The following is a 14,998-nucleotide window of genomic DNA, read 5'->3' on the forward strand; positions in this document are numbered from 1 at the left end:
CTTTTCCGGTACCATGGAGTCAACAAGGTAAAACGAAAACAAGAGCTGCAAAAAGGAGCACATGCGATACGACAATGGAGTGATGCTCGATAAGAAAATACCCGGAGACACTGTGTAATAGTAACAATTAACCATCGTAAACATTCACAAACGATGTTTTGCTGTACAAGGATGGCATATTTTTGTTATAATTACATATCAGGTTCAATAAAGTAATGAAAAATATAAGTTTTCAACTCAATTCTGAAAAACGTGGTATATCCGAAATATTTTTCATGATATTATCACACTCGAAGGATGAACTAAAACGAACCACGATCAAACCGAAATTCCACTGATAATCTGATAAACTGATAAGTACAGGGTGCGTGATGAATTTTTGCAGTAAATGGCATATTTGAGAAAAAATACACCAGTTAGTTATTCTAGCAATGAATTTTGTGCGATTTATTTTCTTTCGCAACATATGGAAGTTGTAAGTAAATTTATTAAAAAAAAATTGCCTTCCCTTTCGACGACTGTAGTTAGACGCTTCCGGAAACTGCAGTATGCACGTTTTAAAATGTTTCGATCCATAGATGTCATCACTGCCTTGATTTTAGCTTTTAGCGACTTAAGTGTGGTGTGAGGGGTTCTATTGGTATCCCGTTGGACGACGCCCTATACAAAATAACCCAACGGATTGATATCGGGACTGCTTGGGGGCCAAATTTCCTCCTCCCAAATTTACGAAATATTTTCCGTAAGCCATTTCTGTGCTTTATTAGCAGTACGAGCAGGTGCTCCGTCTTATCACTTTCCCAAGCCTTTTTTAATATTATACACTGTTCTTTCAGACACATTTACCGACCGAATTATGTCTTTCATGCATACTCCGGCGCGCAACAAAGCGACAACGGCTGACAGATTGCTCTCTTGTTTCGACATATTTACGTTTACTCAACCTTGTTTGTTTAAATCTTACACCTAACAGTATAAGCTATCCAGTGCTGCCAAATATATCTAAATTATGATGCACAAGCATGAGAAATTACTATTTGAAATTTACTGCAAAAATTCGTAACGCACCCTGTAGATTCAAATATATCTGAACAAAATGGTAGATGTCTAAAATCTACAATCATGCTATTTTTTTTTAAGTTATTTGAGAATTCAACCTCTAGCTTTATAACAGCTTATCAAACTTAGGATCTTGATAGGATCGAAATTGTTTGCCATTGTAATGCTCACGAAAAAAAATTAAAATCCGCGATCTATTTTCTCAAATCCATCAACTTAAATTTTGGTTTAGGTTTTAGAAGCTGATCTCTCATTTCTCGATTTATTATATTTTAAGTAATGGTTCAAAACCCCCCGATATCAAAAGCCACATCTTAAATGTCTTAGTTTATAATCTTGAAAATGTTTCCTATCCGAGAATCTCTGGGATTATGATATTTTTTTCGAAGTCCAGGATCAGAAAAGGGAACATAGAACTCAGGATATTGAACATTCTTCTTAATTAGGGAGGTTGAAATGTTTCACAAATTCGAAAATCTTCAAAAATGCTCGAAGCTCGAGATGTTACAATGTCTGGAACCTTTTTAACATTCCAAAGTACGTAATTTTGTTTTTTTTTTTAATCCAGGATCTTGATTCGAAAGCTTGTTTTACTCTGGGCCTTGATTATTTTTTTTTTCATATTCCAAGATCTTAAATAAGCAGTTTCCAAGTTCGAGATCCGATAAATTTCTAATGACCCGCGGATCTTAAACAAAACTAATTTTACAAAAATCTCTTGAGTACCAAACCTTGAAATTTTCCCGGTTTAGAATATTAAACATATTAATAAGCCCGAAATTCACCAAAACTCAAATGATTTTAAATCTTGTTGATTTAAATATAAAAAAAAACTAAGTCCGCTACCTTATTTTTTTTTGTTCTAAGTGCGAAACCTTGAAACTGAAGTACGTCCCAGAGCCTTTAAGAAATGGTCCATGTCCTGCCCAGGAACTTTTCCCTGGATTCAAATTGCTCATTCAAGTCCAAGCCTTCTAAATAAAATCACTGTTCCACTTTACATGGTGACCCGCAAATTCCGATTAGCAATTCCCGGTTTTGTCCCGGAGTTTTTGACATTTTCCCGGTTGTGCGATATACATTTAATTCAGCATAAAAGCGAATGCGATTAGGCTGAAAAGATCACTTGGATCACTTCAAGATCCAGAAAAAAATAGTGCTCTCATAATAATGACCCATTTATTATTATGAGAGCACTATTTTTTTCTGGATCTTGAATTTGGTTCTGCGTCGTTGAATGTCTTGTCTATGAAAATTAACTCAAAACTTAACAGGATTTTATTTGATTATTCTCAAGCATTTCCTTTAAAATTATCTCCCTTCACAGAGTTCTTTTCAGAAATCTTCTAATGTGAATTCTGGGAGTCCGTTTCTCTCTGCGAAAAATGCATACAGTTCGTCCTTATGTTATAATTGAAGAATTATTCACTTGAATTCTCCTTACAATTCCCATGCAATTCACCTCAGAATTGTCATTAAATTTGGCTCAGAATTAGCATGAAGTTCTCCTCCAAATTCTTCAGAAAATTCACATGGAATTTTCCGTAAACTTATCTAGATGCCCTTGAAATTATACTCGGAATTTCTTTACAACTCTTCGCGGAATTCCACTTGAATTGTGCACTTAAAATTAAATAAAAAGTTAAAATACGATTCACTTGGTATTGTTCACGGATCTTGGAATCCTCTTCACAATTGCCTTAGATTTTTCTAAAGAGCTGAACTCACACAATTGACTTGGAATTCTAGACAAAACTTCACCTTAGAATTCCCATGCAATTCACCTCAGAATTGTCATTAAATTTGGAATATTTTTTCGAGATGATTTAGAAAATATCCTCGGAATTTCTTAAAAACTCATCGCAGAATCCTATTGGAATTATACCCTTAAAAAATAAAATAAAGTTAACATACGATTCTCTTGGTATTTTTCAAAGATCCTGGAATCATCTCCACAATCACCATGGAATTTTCTAGATAATTGAACTCACACAATTGACTTGGAATTGTTGACAAAACTTCTCCTTAGAATTCTCATGCAATTCACCTCAGAATTGACTTTAATTTGGCTCAGCATTATCTTGAAATTCTCCTCTAAATTCTTCGGTAAATTCACTTGGAATTTACCTTAAAATTATCTAGAATATTTTTTTCTAGATGCCCTTGAAATTATCCTAGGACTCGAACTCTTCGCAGAATCGCATTGGAATTGTACCCTTAAAAATAAAAATAAAAGTTAACATACGATTCTCTTGGTATTTTCCACGGATCCTAAAATCCTCTTCACAATCGCCAATTAATATTTTTAGAGAGCTGAACTCACGCAATTGACTTGGAATTCTTGACAAAACTACTCCTTAAAACTCTCCTGCAATTCACCTCAGAAATTACTTTAAATTTGGCTCAGCATTATCTTGAAATTCTCCTCTAAATTCTTCAAAAAATTCACTTGGAATATTCCTTAAACTTATCTAGAAATTATGTTCTAGATACCCTTGAAATTATCCTCGGAATTTCTTCAAAACTCTTCGCGGAATTCCTTTGGAATTGTGCCCTTAAAATTATACAAAAAGTTAAAATACGATTCTCTTGGTATTGTTCTCGAATCTTGAAAACCTCTTCACAATCGTCATTGAATTTTTTAGAGAGCAGAACTCACACAATTGACTTGGAATTCTTTACAGAATTTTTCCTTAGTATTCCCATGCAATTCACCTCAGAATTGGCTTTAAATTTGGCTCAGCATTATCTTGAAATTCTCCTCTAAATTCTGGAATCATCTCCACAATCGCCAAGGAAGTTTCTAGAGAGCTGAACTCACACATGGATTTGGAATTCTTGACAAAACTCTCTTAGAACTTATAACAAAACTCCCTAGGTCATTTTCTCCGAAATACCATGCTGTTATATCTAGAATTCATTCTAAAATATGCTCAAGATTGCTTTGGAAAAAATATAGGATTCACTTAATAATTCTTTAAAGTGAATGTATCCAGAAAATCTAGGCCAGTCCAATGGTCCTGAATTGTTTTCAAGGTCGAAAACCTTTTTGGCGAAGAGAAGACATACTATTTTTTCCCCGATTTGACTTCGAAATTCCTGGCTTTTCCTTCAGTTTTTTCCGGTGACTTCGAATTCCCAGCTGTTTTTGATTTTCCCGATTTCCCGGTGTACTGGCCACCCTGACTTTCCTACATAATTGGTGATATCATTATAGTTTGTAATGCAGCTATGAATAAAGATGAAGGAATATTTCCCTGAATTTAAAGAAAATTCTCTGAAATTCCCTGATGTTCCAGGTTTTTTTTCCGGGTAGCCGACACCCTATCTATACAAACATGAGTATAACATATATACACTATAATCACATATAATCACTTAACCAGTGGAAAAAATCCAGGTGAATTTCATATAACTTTCATTTGATCCCATAATTGGAAATTGCACCACTAAATCACATGAATGTTATGTGTCCAATGAAATCTATATATTTGTTCACATAGAATTTTTGATGCTATGTGATATCCAGATAACAATCATTATTTTTGTTATTGGAAAAAATATTATGTGCGTTCCTAATAGAAACTAAGTGAAAACTTTTTTCAGTGTAGAATCACACTTGAATTGAAATTAAAATTTAAAAAGAATCAAAGTGTCGATTTGAAAAAAAAAACTCTACAAGAGACAACCCTATGCGGTTGTACGCAATGGTGACGTAGGACTACGTGGTCTCATATAATAAATCTTATTTGTTAACTGCAGCAGGAGCTTGTATTTTGTGTAGGAATAGAAATTTGAGCGGGGTTCTCTCTGTTTATACACTTTAGTATGACGCACTTGACATACATGGCCAACAGCGGCTCACGAAGAGCTACTGATTCCGATCAATAGCGGTGCGGCTTCTTCCTCCTTCTATGGATGCTCATGTGGGCTGCAGCTCGCCTTTCGTTGTGTACTGGAGAACAATGTTCAACGCCACGCGCCGAAAGCACTGCTGATGCTGCTGATGCCAACGACCGGACACCACCACACACGGTGATTGGAACTGAATCCGATCAGCGGTTGAGGCCAGCCTTGATAGCTAGCTGCATGCGGGGAGCTTTTCGTTGTGTACTGGAGAACACCACTCACAACGCGGCGATTGAATTAACACCGTTTGGTGAGATCGGATGGAATTTAACTTCGGAATCTGTGATAGGGAAATCGCTTTTTGCAGGCAATCGGTAATAATTTTAATTATCATAGCAATTTTCAATAATGATCTTTTGAAAATGATGAAGTCTTTTATTTAACAGATGCGTAGAAATATTTCTGATCGATTGGTGATAAAATTATTGAAATTGGTCCAGGGGCAGCTGAGTTATTAACGTTCAAAATCTATCGTAATTTTGTTACATGTTCCATTTTCGGTTTTCACAAAGTGTACCCCCATATAGAAATCACAGACGTAGTCCTACGTCAAAAAATACTGAGTAGGATTCCAACATAATTTTGCAAGGAGAAGTGCTGAGCAGAATTCCAAAATTATTCTGAGATGAAGTCCTAATAAAGTGGTAGATGAATGTGGAGGGATTTCTGTGGAGAAGAAAGGAAGTTTTTTTTAAGTAAATTTAAGTAATTTAAGAAAACTTCAAAAGGAGTTGAGAAACATACTTCAAGGTAAATTCCTACGTCATTCTAAGGAGAATTGTGTGGGGATTGTGAGGAAAATGACAGATAATTTTAAAGGTGAATTCCAAGAGCATAATTATGAGACTTCGACAAGAAACATAATTTAATGAGAGTTCTGGGGATGATTTCAAAGGAATAGTACGGAAGATTCATAAAATAGGGGAAATGGATGTAATATTGGCCTAAATGCCCCTAAATTGGGCCCATGCATACATTCAGCAATCGACTAAATTTTCAATAGCGAACAAAAATATCCATTAGTACCGTTCCAGTGACGCGTTCATCTAGATAAAATTGATATATAGCAGATTTTTAGCGATGGGCCCAATCTTAGATCCATATGCCAACATTAGAGCCATTTTCTTAAATACCAATAGAATCGATTAAAAAAAAAAGTAACAGGATGTATCCAAGACACGACCGTAGATTTGACGTAGGATTACGTGCTCGGTATCAATATTCGGCGACTGTGTTAGAGAAACTACTTTTTCCCATCACGAAAACACTTCGTTTTCTGATGACAAAATTAAGCATTTTCGTGCACAAAACGCACGGAATTTTTAGTTTATTCAATAGATAATTGAAAAAAAAAAACGAGAATTGATTGGAGGAACTTTTTCCTTAAATTTTCCATTCGCGAGATACTCACGATCAATCATATAAATTCGAGAAGAAAACCATATCTTAATTCGAAGTGTTTCTGGTTAATTGACAAGGTCATGTGGTATTCGGTCATTGCAAGAATTGTTATGAACCAGTTCAATACTGTTACGCATTTGACCACAAATATTTGGTTGCTGGGTACATTATGGCTGCTGCTGATGACGACCGATCGAACACAACAACCCACGGTGATTGAATAAGCACCGTTCGGCGAGACCCCAAGGAATTCGATTTTGAAATCTGTGTTAGGGAAAGCGCTTTTTGCTGGCAATCGGTGATAAGTTTGATCACCCTTTGCAACAGTGGGCCATTTGTGTAATTTTCAATAGTGACCTATTGAAAATTGATAGAGTGTTTGTTTTGGCAGATTCGTAGATGACATTCCAATCGACTGGCTTGTTTAGAATTAAAATCAATTCGCTATTGACAGAGTTATAAGTCGGGGCCTCCCTTAGCTCAGTCGGTAAAGGCGCAGCTACAAAGCAAGACCATGCTGGAGGTGGCTGGGTTAAATTCCCGGTCCGGTCTAGGAATTGTTCGGGTTGTAAAATTTCTTGACTTCCCTGGGCATAGAAGTATGATTGGACTTGCCACACAATTATACAAATGCAAAAATGGTACAGGCATCGAAAGCTCTCAATTAATAACTGTGGAAGTGCATCTAGAACAGTAAGTTAAGAGCACGCAATAAGCTAATCTGCGATATGCAATAAGCTTGATATGCGAAGAAGGAGGAGGAGATGAGTTATAAGTGGTCAAAACCTGACCACTTTTCGTTACGCGATCGATTTGGGTTTTTTAAAAGTACACCCCCAATATGTTGTTGAAAGATGTAATCCTATGTCAAAAAAATGTGAATTCAAAAGGAACTCCAAAAAATGCTCCAAGGGTTCCTAGTAAAAAAAATTGAAAAATTTCTACTAAGCGTTTTGACCAAAATCTAAAAAAAAAATTAGGAAAATTTTGAAGAAATTAAATCCTTAGAAACACTTCAATAAAATTCAAAAGAAATTTGAAGTTTCCGTTTTTTTTTTAGTTTTTTTTTAGTTTTTGAAGAGTTCCATGATACTAATTTGACTGGACTCAGCGTAGACACGCAAGTTAATTATGGAATTAATATCATGAGAATTGTGAATAAAATAACATGGTTATTTTGATGTTGAATTGAAAGAAAAAAATTAACCCCGAAATTTTTTTTTTACATCTGAAACTGGAAAAGGAAAAATCAGTTTGAAATATTGTTGAGTGATTGAATTCTAAAAAAAAGACGGGACACTGATGTTGGCAAAGAGTCACTCTTCATTTGTTTTCTTCTAAAATTCTGGCACGAGAATTTGATGGTAAGATTTATTTATTTGTTCCAGGTTCTTTCGTAGAATTCCAGAACTTTTTTCAGTACCTTACAAATTCCCCCTTATTTTCCGGTTTTCCCGGTTCGTTGGCCGCCACCCTGAATTAATATCGCAAAAATACTGGTTTAAAAATCATGATGTGTTAATGGTCTTCTATGTCTCAAAGAACCTTGAAACGTTAATTCCTTTGAAATTCTCCTCAGAATTCTCTAGGAACTTTTCTTTGAGTTATCTAAAAATTTAAAAAAAATATGATAGGAACAGCCTTGAAACAGTTCCTTTGTAATTTACCCTAAAACTTCGTTGGAAATGTCATTAGAATTCTTTTGGAATTAACCTCAGAATTGTTACTGAATTTGTTCCAGAATTCCCCTTAAACGCTGTCCATACTGGAGAGTTATAACATGTTATAACGGTTGTCAACTAAACACAGAAACCACCATCAAAATAGCGCTATAACATGTTATAACTCTGTAGTCTGAACAAGGCATTAGATTCTTCTTATTCTCTAAGCATTCTACTCACAAGTACCTTGGAATTGTCCTTAAAAATTTCTTAGAATTCTCAGAACTCTCTTGGAATTTTCTTTGGATTTACCTCGGAATCCTCCTCAGAATTCACTGGAAATTCCCTTGAATTCTACTCTGAATACCATTGGGATTCTACTCAGAATTGTCTTGGAATTCTCCTAACGTTTCTTTCACCTGAAATCTGGAGTCCAACGGAACTAATTTGAAAGGAATCCACAGCACAAGTTTTGCTAACAATTCTACCCTTTGAATATTTCTATGAATTCCCTTGAAATTATTGCTAGAGTTGTATTCCTTGGAAATTCACATCAAATTCATCCAATAAAGTTCATGAGCTGGAAAAGTTTAGCAAGGCCATTATTATTATTTTTTTAATCTGAGTTCCTGAAAAATATTCATTGTCCGACCTCTTGGATCCTTCTAGAAACATGAAAATTTGTCCAAGTTGGATTTTATTAGGTTTCAACAAATTATCAAAGTTTAAAATCTGTAGAAATTAAGCATGTTTCAGAATCCTAAAAACCTGTTCAAGTTTCAGAATTTATGTTGTTACTGATGATTTTTTTTTATCCATTTCGTTTATTTTGAAGGCTCAATCGCGTTAGCTTTACGGAGCCGATAATTCATTGTTCACTGTTTGTAACAAAATTCACTTAATTCTATGTCTAGTAGGAGTTATTGTTACTGATGATAAATCCACTACACAATTATTATGTTTGTGTAAGTAAGTGGATGATGAGGAAGATCTAGTTGGTTGTATTATACCACAGACAAACAGACGTAACTCTTTGAAAAAGTTTTTCTTGAAAACATAGTATCTCAAAACATAGGACCTCAATAACGACATCTCTCAGGCTTCTCGCGGAAAACAAGCTTGCTCCCTAACTCGCAAACAATATTGCATGAAAGTTCTATAGAATGTATAGAAACGTCAAAGTGATCCGATGCCAGCGCTGTGGCGAGTAGTTCGCGGAACTGATAATATTCAAATCAATCGTTAAATGCGTGAACGAAGATACACAATGAAGAGTTACGTCTGTTTATCTGTGATTATACCATGTTTTGAAATTCTTGATAAAGTGCCTCGGTGTATTTCAACACATTCTATTCTAATTTTGAAGAATTACTTGATGCTTTAAACTAGAATTTAAAACTTCGAAAAATTTCTGATTTCTAAAATTTCTTGAAGATTCCTGGTTTTCCATGTTTTTACAGGTAGTCGACAATCGATTTGTATATTTTAGTTCAAAAAACCTCTATACAGATAAAAGTATAAAAATATATAGAAATTACTCTCTCTAGAGCAAATAAGATCCTAAAATCCTGGTTTAAAAATCCTGACCTCTTAACTGTCTCTTGTGTCTCAAAGAACCTTGAAATGGTCTTTGGACACACGATTAACGGGAATCACCGCCAATTTTTCCACGTGGTCCAGAAGGCACTTGTGAAACGACCATTTTTCCTGACGTTGAAATTTATGAATTCTAAACAGGTCCTGATTTCGAAACTTCCTCTCGTCGTATCACAGAGCATCACCGGATCACATTCCCCACGGTTCGATCAACCGATCGCGAACGTGCTCCGCATAAGAGGTTCTCGTGCAATTTTTGGGGCCCTTCCAAGAAGAGACAAGATCGTAACATTTTACGATCGAGGGATTGTCACATGTGTGCCCGTCTCGGTCGATAATCACGCACTCGCACGCATGTTTGATCAGTCAGGGAATTTTATTTGTTGTTTTCAATATAATTTTAGACCCCGAAAAATCGACGACGACGACGACGACGACCGCGATCAATTGACGAAACATGTAGTATGTTGTGTCTGCAGCAGTCAGCATGAAAGCGCTCTTCCAAAGCAGGGCCCGCGTGCGCGCACACATAAAAGTGATTAATGAGTACTTTTTACGATCGCTGAGGCGTCAGTGGACTTTGGGGTTTCGTCGTTGTCTCCCTTCGCAGTAGTAGGTTGGATTTATTTGTTTTTTTTTGCAGCCGTGTGGTGTGCCTGACGGATCAATGAACGATCGGGACCGAAAATAGTGGTTTTTTTTTAGGGGAAACGTGATGACCCCAATTCGGTCGTCAAGTCGTGATTAGGAGCTTTCTTGGAAGCGGGTGACGGAGGAAATCTTCTAAGCCATTAATGAGGTATTTGTCACCATCGCGGTCATACACCCGCACGGCTTCGAAGATGCGGAGGAAGATTGATGCGGTTGGCTCTAAATGACGACGACGACGCCACGTCGTCGCGTGACTTCCGCACACGGTTTCAAATTCGGTGTCCGAGAACGGATGTTTTGGGCCCGCCCCGGATACGCTCACCTGAACGAATCGATCGGGTCGAATGCCCTTTCCCTTTTGCTGGAATGAAAGACAATACCCGAAAGCCTTGATGGATTGTTTTATGACACAACTCCCGGCCTACTCGACATGAATGCACCTCAATCAACCTTCAATCAACCGGTTGATTTGATTGATCGCTGCCATGCTCACACTCACAGGTTTCCTAGGTGACCTCTTCCCTTCCGACAGAGCGAATGTCCACGACGGGGAAGGTCTCTTCCCCGTATAATTAAAGAGATGGAAGCCTCCGAAGCATACAAACCAACAGATCACGATCGATTACGTAGCGCGAGGCAGCTCAGCGCCGAAGGTGGATCGGGAAGAAAGTTGGCTCGCACTACCGATCGAGTTAAAAGGTGAAAAACAATCGTTTAATCGCGTCTATTACCGCGGCTGGCGGAGGTGGGCCCTTGCCGAACTATTCGCTGCTACCGGTACGAGTCGGCAGTACAATTTTATCGCGATCCAGGAAATGTGCAATGCTTTATGGTACGTTGGATTCAGTTGGATTTATTTACAACCGGCCATCATCGTCGTCGTCGTCATCGTCGTGGAAAAATGATTCATGCATTAATAAATTTTTGGAGGACCATTTGAACAAACCGCAGCCGACGGGTTCGCTGAGTAGTTGCGATACGATTCGGTAGAGGTTGCTTTGGAGTTTGTGGGGTTGAAGTAGTTTTGCGGTGATTCGAGTGACTCATAAGGGGTTGACTCAATAAGATTATGCTTCTACGCCATCTTCCTCTTCGTCGTATTTCAGTGTTCTACATGAACTTCCACAGTTATTGATTGAGAGCTATCGATGCCTGTGCCATTGTTGCATTAGTATAATTGTGTGACAAGTACAATCATACTATATGCCCAGGAAAGTCGATACATTTTCCAACCCGGAAAGTTCCTAGATCAGCATGGTCTTCCTTTGTAGCTGCGCTTTTACCGACTGAGCTAAGGGAGGCCCCGTAAGGTAAAGCTTATCCAAATATTAGGTTGTTGAGCTACTTTGAATACGAAACGAAGTCACGGCCAACGTATGTAATTCAGAAACTGCTGACCAACTACGAACTAGTTATAAAGCGTTCAACAGACACGTCCAAGTCCATAGTTCACTGACTGCACCCAAACGATGCGGTTCAGCAGTCTCCGGCTAGAGTCACTCGCGCGTTGAACTCAAGTCACACCAATCCGCAGAAGTTCTAGGTCAAACACGCCCCGAAATAAAAGCTACCGACCAAGACACACTTTCCCATAGCATAGCATACGTACGACGAGTGAGAGAGAGAGAGAGAGAGGAGTCGCCCTTTCCTCAAAATCGTGTCCATGTAATTACCGCCACATAAATAAAAACTACACGACTGCCAATAATGCGATCGCCACAGCCCTTCCCGTGAGACCCAACTGGAACCGCCGGAGTCGATCACACCTTCCAGAACCCCCCTTATTACCCATTTCCTCCTCCATGCGTGTGTGCGTGTGTGTGCACAAACGCGGCGGTAGAGCCTACTATACATGACCAAAATGCCAATATTTTTTCACAACGTTCCCCACCCTTCTCTCGATAAATGACCTTTCTTTTCCGCCGTGTCATAATTAGTCCACACGCAGCAGATATTGTTTCTGCATCCCGCTTTTGAAGTCCCCCTTCCTCCGTTGGCAATGCGGCAAATTAAATGCGGCGAAAAAGTATGTCAATGTTCGACCGATTCGGCGGCCAGCGATTGCCGCCCGAGGGCGTGAGAGGGAAATTTTTCATTATCAGTAACACTGCGACCAGATAACATTCAAGGGCTAATTGAACACCGGACGGACATTGAACGCTTTGTCGGCCGAAGGCCCACTTTCCGATCAACCAATACTCAAAAATGTCAACCCCCCCCCCCCCCTAGCAATACAATAATAATTTATGTGTTTTCCTCAATTGGGAACAATTTTCGTCGAGTTGGATTTCCGCTTCGCAGTCGTGGTGCGATCGGATCTTCGCGGAAGCGAATTCAAATGCGGGTTCAATTTTTGGTACAATGATTTACGGGCGCTGCCGACGACTCACTCGATTTGGTATGTGGCCTATGCTTGGGTCGCGATATTTTCGTCGCTTCTATTGTGTCCAGAAATTGAATTCGAATTTTATCACTGCCGCCGACGGAGCCGTCGCCGTCGCCGCCGCCGCCACCGCTGTGTGATTTTACGAGGGTTTGGTGACCGATATGTCCGGTAGTTTGTGTTTACGAGAAGGAGGAGGAGGAGGAAGATGACCCACATGTTTGATGTTATTCTTTTGACGAAAATTGTGGCTAATTTGTTTGGTTGTTTGGCAATACGCTGCTGACTGTTTGATGGGAGCACAGAATGGGGTAAAATTAGGATGTGGGTTTTGGCATATAAAGTTGGATTTTTTTTTTATGAATTTGGATTTATGGAATATTTGGAAATTAACTATGCGAACTTATCACTTCCAGATCTCAGAAATCTCTCAGTCTTTAGAATAGATTTTTGTGAGTCAGTTACCCAGCCGATTTTCGAACTTGATACCAATATACAGATACAGATCAAAATTTTGAGAGAGACTTTCTTTTCTTTACGTAGGATTACATCTTTCTGAAACATATTGGGGGTGTAATTTCAAAAAACCAAAATCGACCGTGTCACGAAAAGTGGTTAGATTTTGACCACTTACAACTCTGTCAATAGCGGATGGATTTGAATTCTAAACATGTCAATCGATTGGACATTTTTCTACAAATTTGCTAAAATGAACACTTTATCAATTTTCAATAGGTCACTATTGAAAATTACACAAATGTCCAACTGTTACAATGATGATCAAAATTATCACCGATTGCCAGCGAAAAGCGCTTTCCCTAACAGAGATTTCAAAATCGAATTCCATTGTGATGGTGTCCGGTCCATCCTCATCATCATCAGCAGCAGTGCTTTCTGCGCAAGGTTTTGAACATTGTTCTCCAGTGCACAACGAAAGGCTGCCAGCAAGCAGTGAGCTGCAGCCCACATGAGCGTCCATTCACCGAAGAAGGAGGAAGAAGCCGCACCGCTACTGATCGGATTCAGTTGCTCGTCGTGGGTTGACAGTCCTAGAACAAAATTAAATGCTTCCAAAACGTAGAAAACGTTTCAAGATCTTGGACATAGAAATTCTTTTTCTAAAATGTGGACTTGGAAATTTTTTGAAAGTCCGGAAAACACATTGGATTAGGGTGGGTGTTCCAGTAATAGTGGTGTACCTATAGTTGCGGTATGGAGGTTGTGCCGGAATAGTGAAGAAGACCCGGATTATTTTTCAACGGTAGCTCTACTAAAGTAAAGCATATTTGTATATTTCAAACTTAAAATATGCCCAAAAGTGACGGAAAATCATTAATTTCCCTTAAGATTTTCACTTCTTTGCTCCTATAGTTGCGGTAGTGTTCCAATAATAGTGAAATCCATAAGAAACCAATGCATTCCACTATTATAGGAATCAAAATTAGCAACTACCACAACTACTGGAACAGTGTTCCTATTAATGGAGGACGAGTTCTCTAAAATTGTATGCAATTTTATTGCAATGTAATATTTTTGTAGCAAAATAGAGGCTGAAAACTATAGATTGAGGTATAACTAATTTATGTAGATCGTATATTTATTTTTTAATAAATAAATTGCCTTAGTACCACCACTACTAGCTCACCCACCCTATTACTAAAGCTAGTGAGCTGCAAAGATTTTTTTCAAAACTTCTTTCTTTGAAAAAATGCCTGGAAAATTATTTCCAAGAAAATCGCAGTAGCGATGCAGGAGATTATAAAGAAATCTCAAATTCTAAGGAGAGTCTCGTGATCCTTTCAAAGTCATTTTAAGAAGAATTTCAAAGGAATTATTAGGAAATTTTCCTCAAAATTTTTAGTTGAAATCCAAGGAAATTTTGGAAGAATACTTTAAAATTTTTTAATTACTTACCAACAGATTTCTGAGCAATGTTTTATGGAAATTTTAGGAAAAACTATGGAGGGAAATATAGAGTGAATTTCTAGAGTATTCTGGAAGCAAATTCCTTAAGTGGTCTGCACAGAATGCACCGAATTTGTTATATGTTATGGAAAAACTTTCTTAATTGCTTACCAACAGATTTCTTTCAGCATCAAATTTTTTTTGATGCTGATTTTATTTTACAGCATCCTAAATCTTAAATAAAAATTGTTTTAACTACCTTTACAATTCCCTCAGAACTCTACATTATTTCTTTGTAATGTTCCTGGGAATGATTTATCTTAGCTGTTTTCAGCATTCCCTTATAATAAACATGCCATTCTGTCTGTTATCCGCTTGTAATATTTTTTGTAACGGTTCAAAAAGTTTCTGCAGAACAACATTAGAGCCATTA

General features: G+C 37.7%; 1 protein-coding gene and 1 long non-coding RNA gene across 2 annotated transcripts in view; both read right to left on the bottom strand.

Annotated features, from left to right (window-relative positions):
• Positions 1 to 14,998, bottom strand: part of Drak (Death-associated protein kinase related) — a 379,771-nt gene that overhangs the window by 311,682 nt on the left and 53,091 nt on the right. The window lies entirely within an intron of this gene.
• LOC135715043 (uncharacterized) lies at positions 211 to 1,158 on the bottom strand. The gene is made up of 2 exons (XR_010518923.1): positions 1,069 to 1,158; positions 211 to 342 (listed from the first exon to the last, which is right to left on the bottom strand). It is a non-coding gene; the product is annotated as an uncharacterized LOC135715043 (long non-coding RNA).

This window comes from Ochlerotatus camptorhynchus, unplaced genomic scaffold (genome assembly GCF_037179485.1).
Source record: "Ochlerotatus camptorhynchus isolate MF236.1 unplaced genomic scaffold, CSIRO-AGI_Acam_v1.1 ptg000788l, whole genome shotgun sequence".
Taxonomy (NCBI): Eukaryota; Metazoa; Arthropoda; class Insecta; order Diptera; family Culicidae; genus Ochlerotatus; species Ochlerotatus camptorhynchus.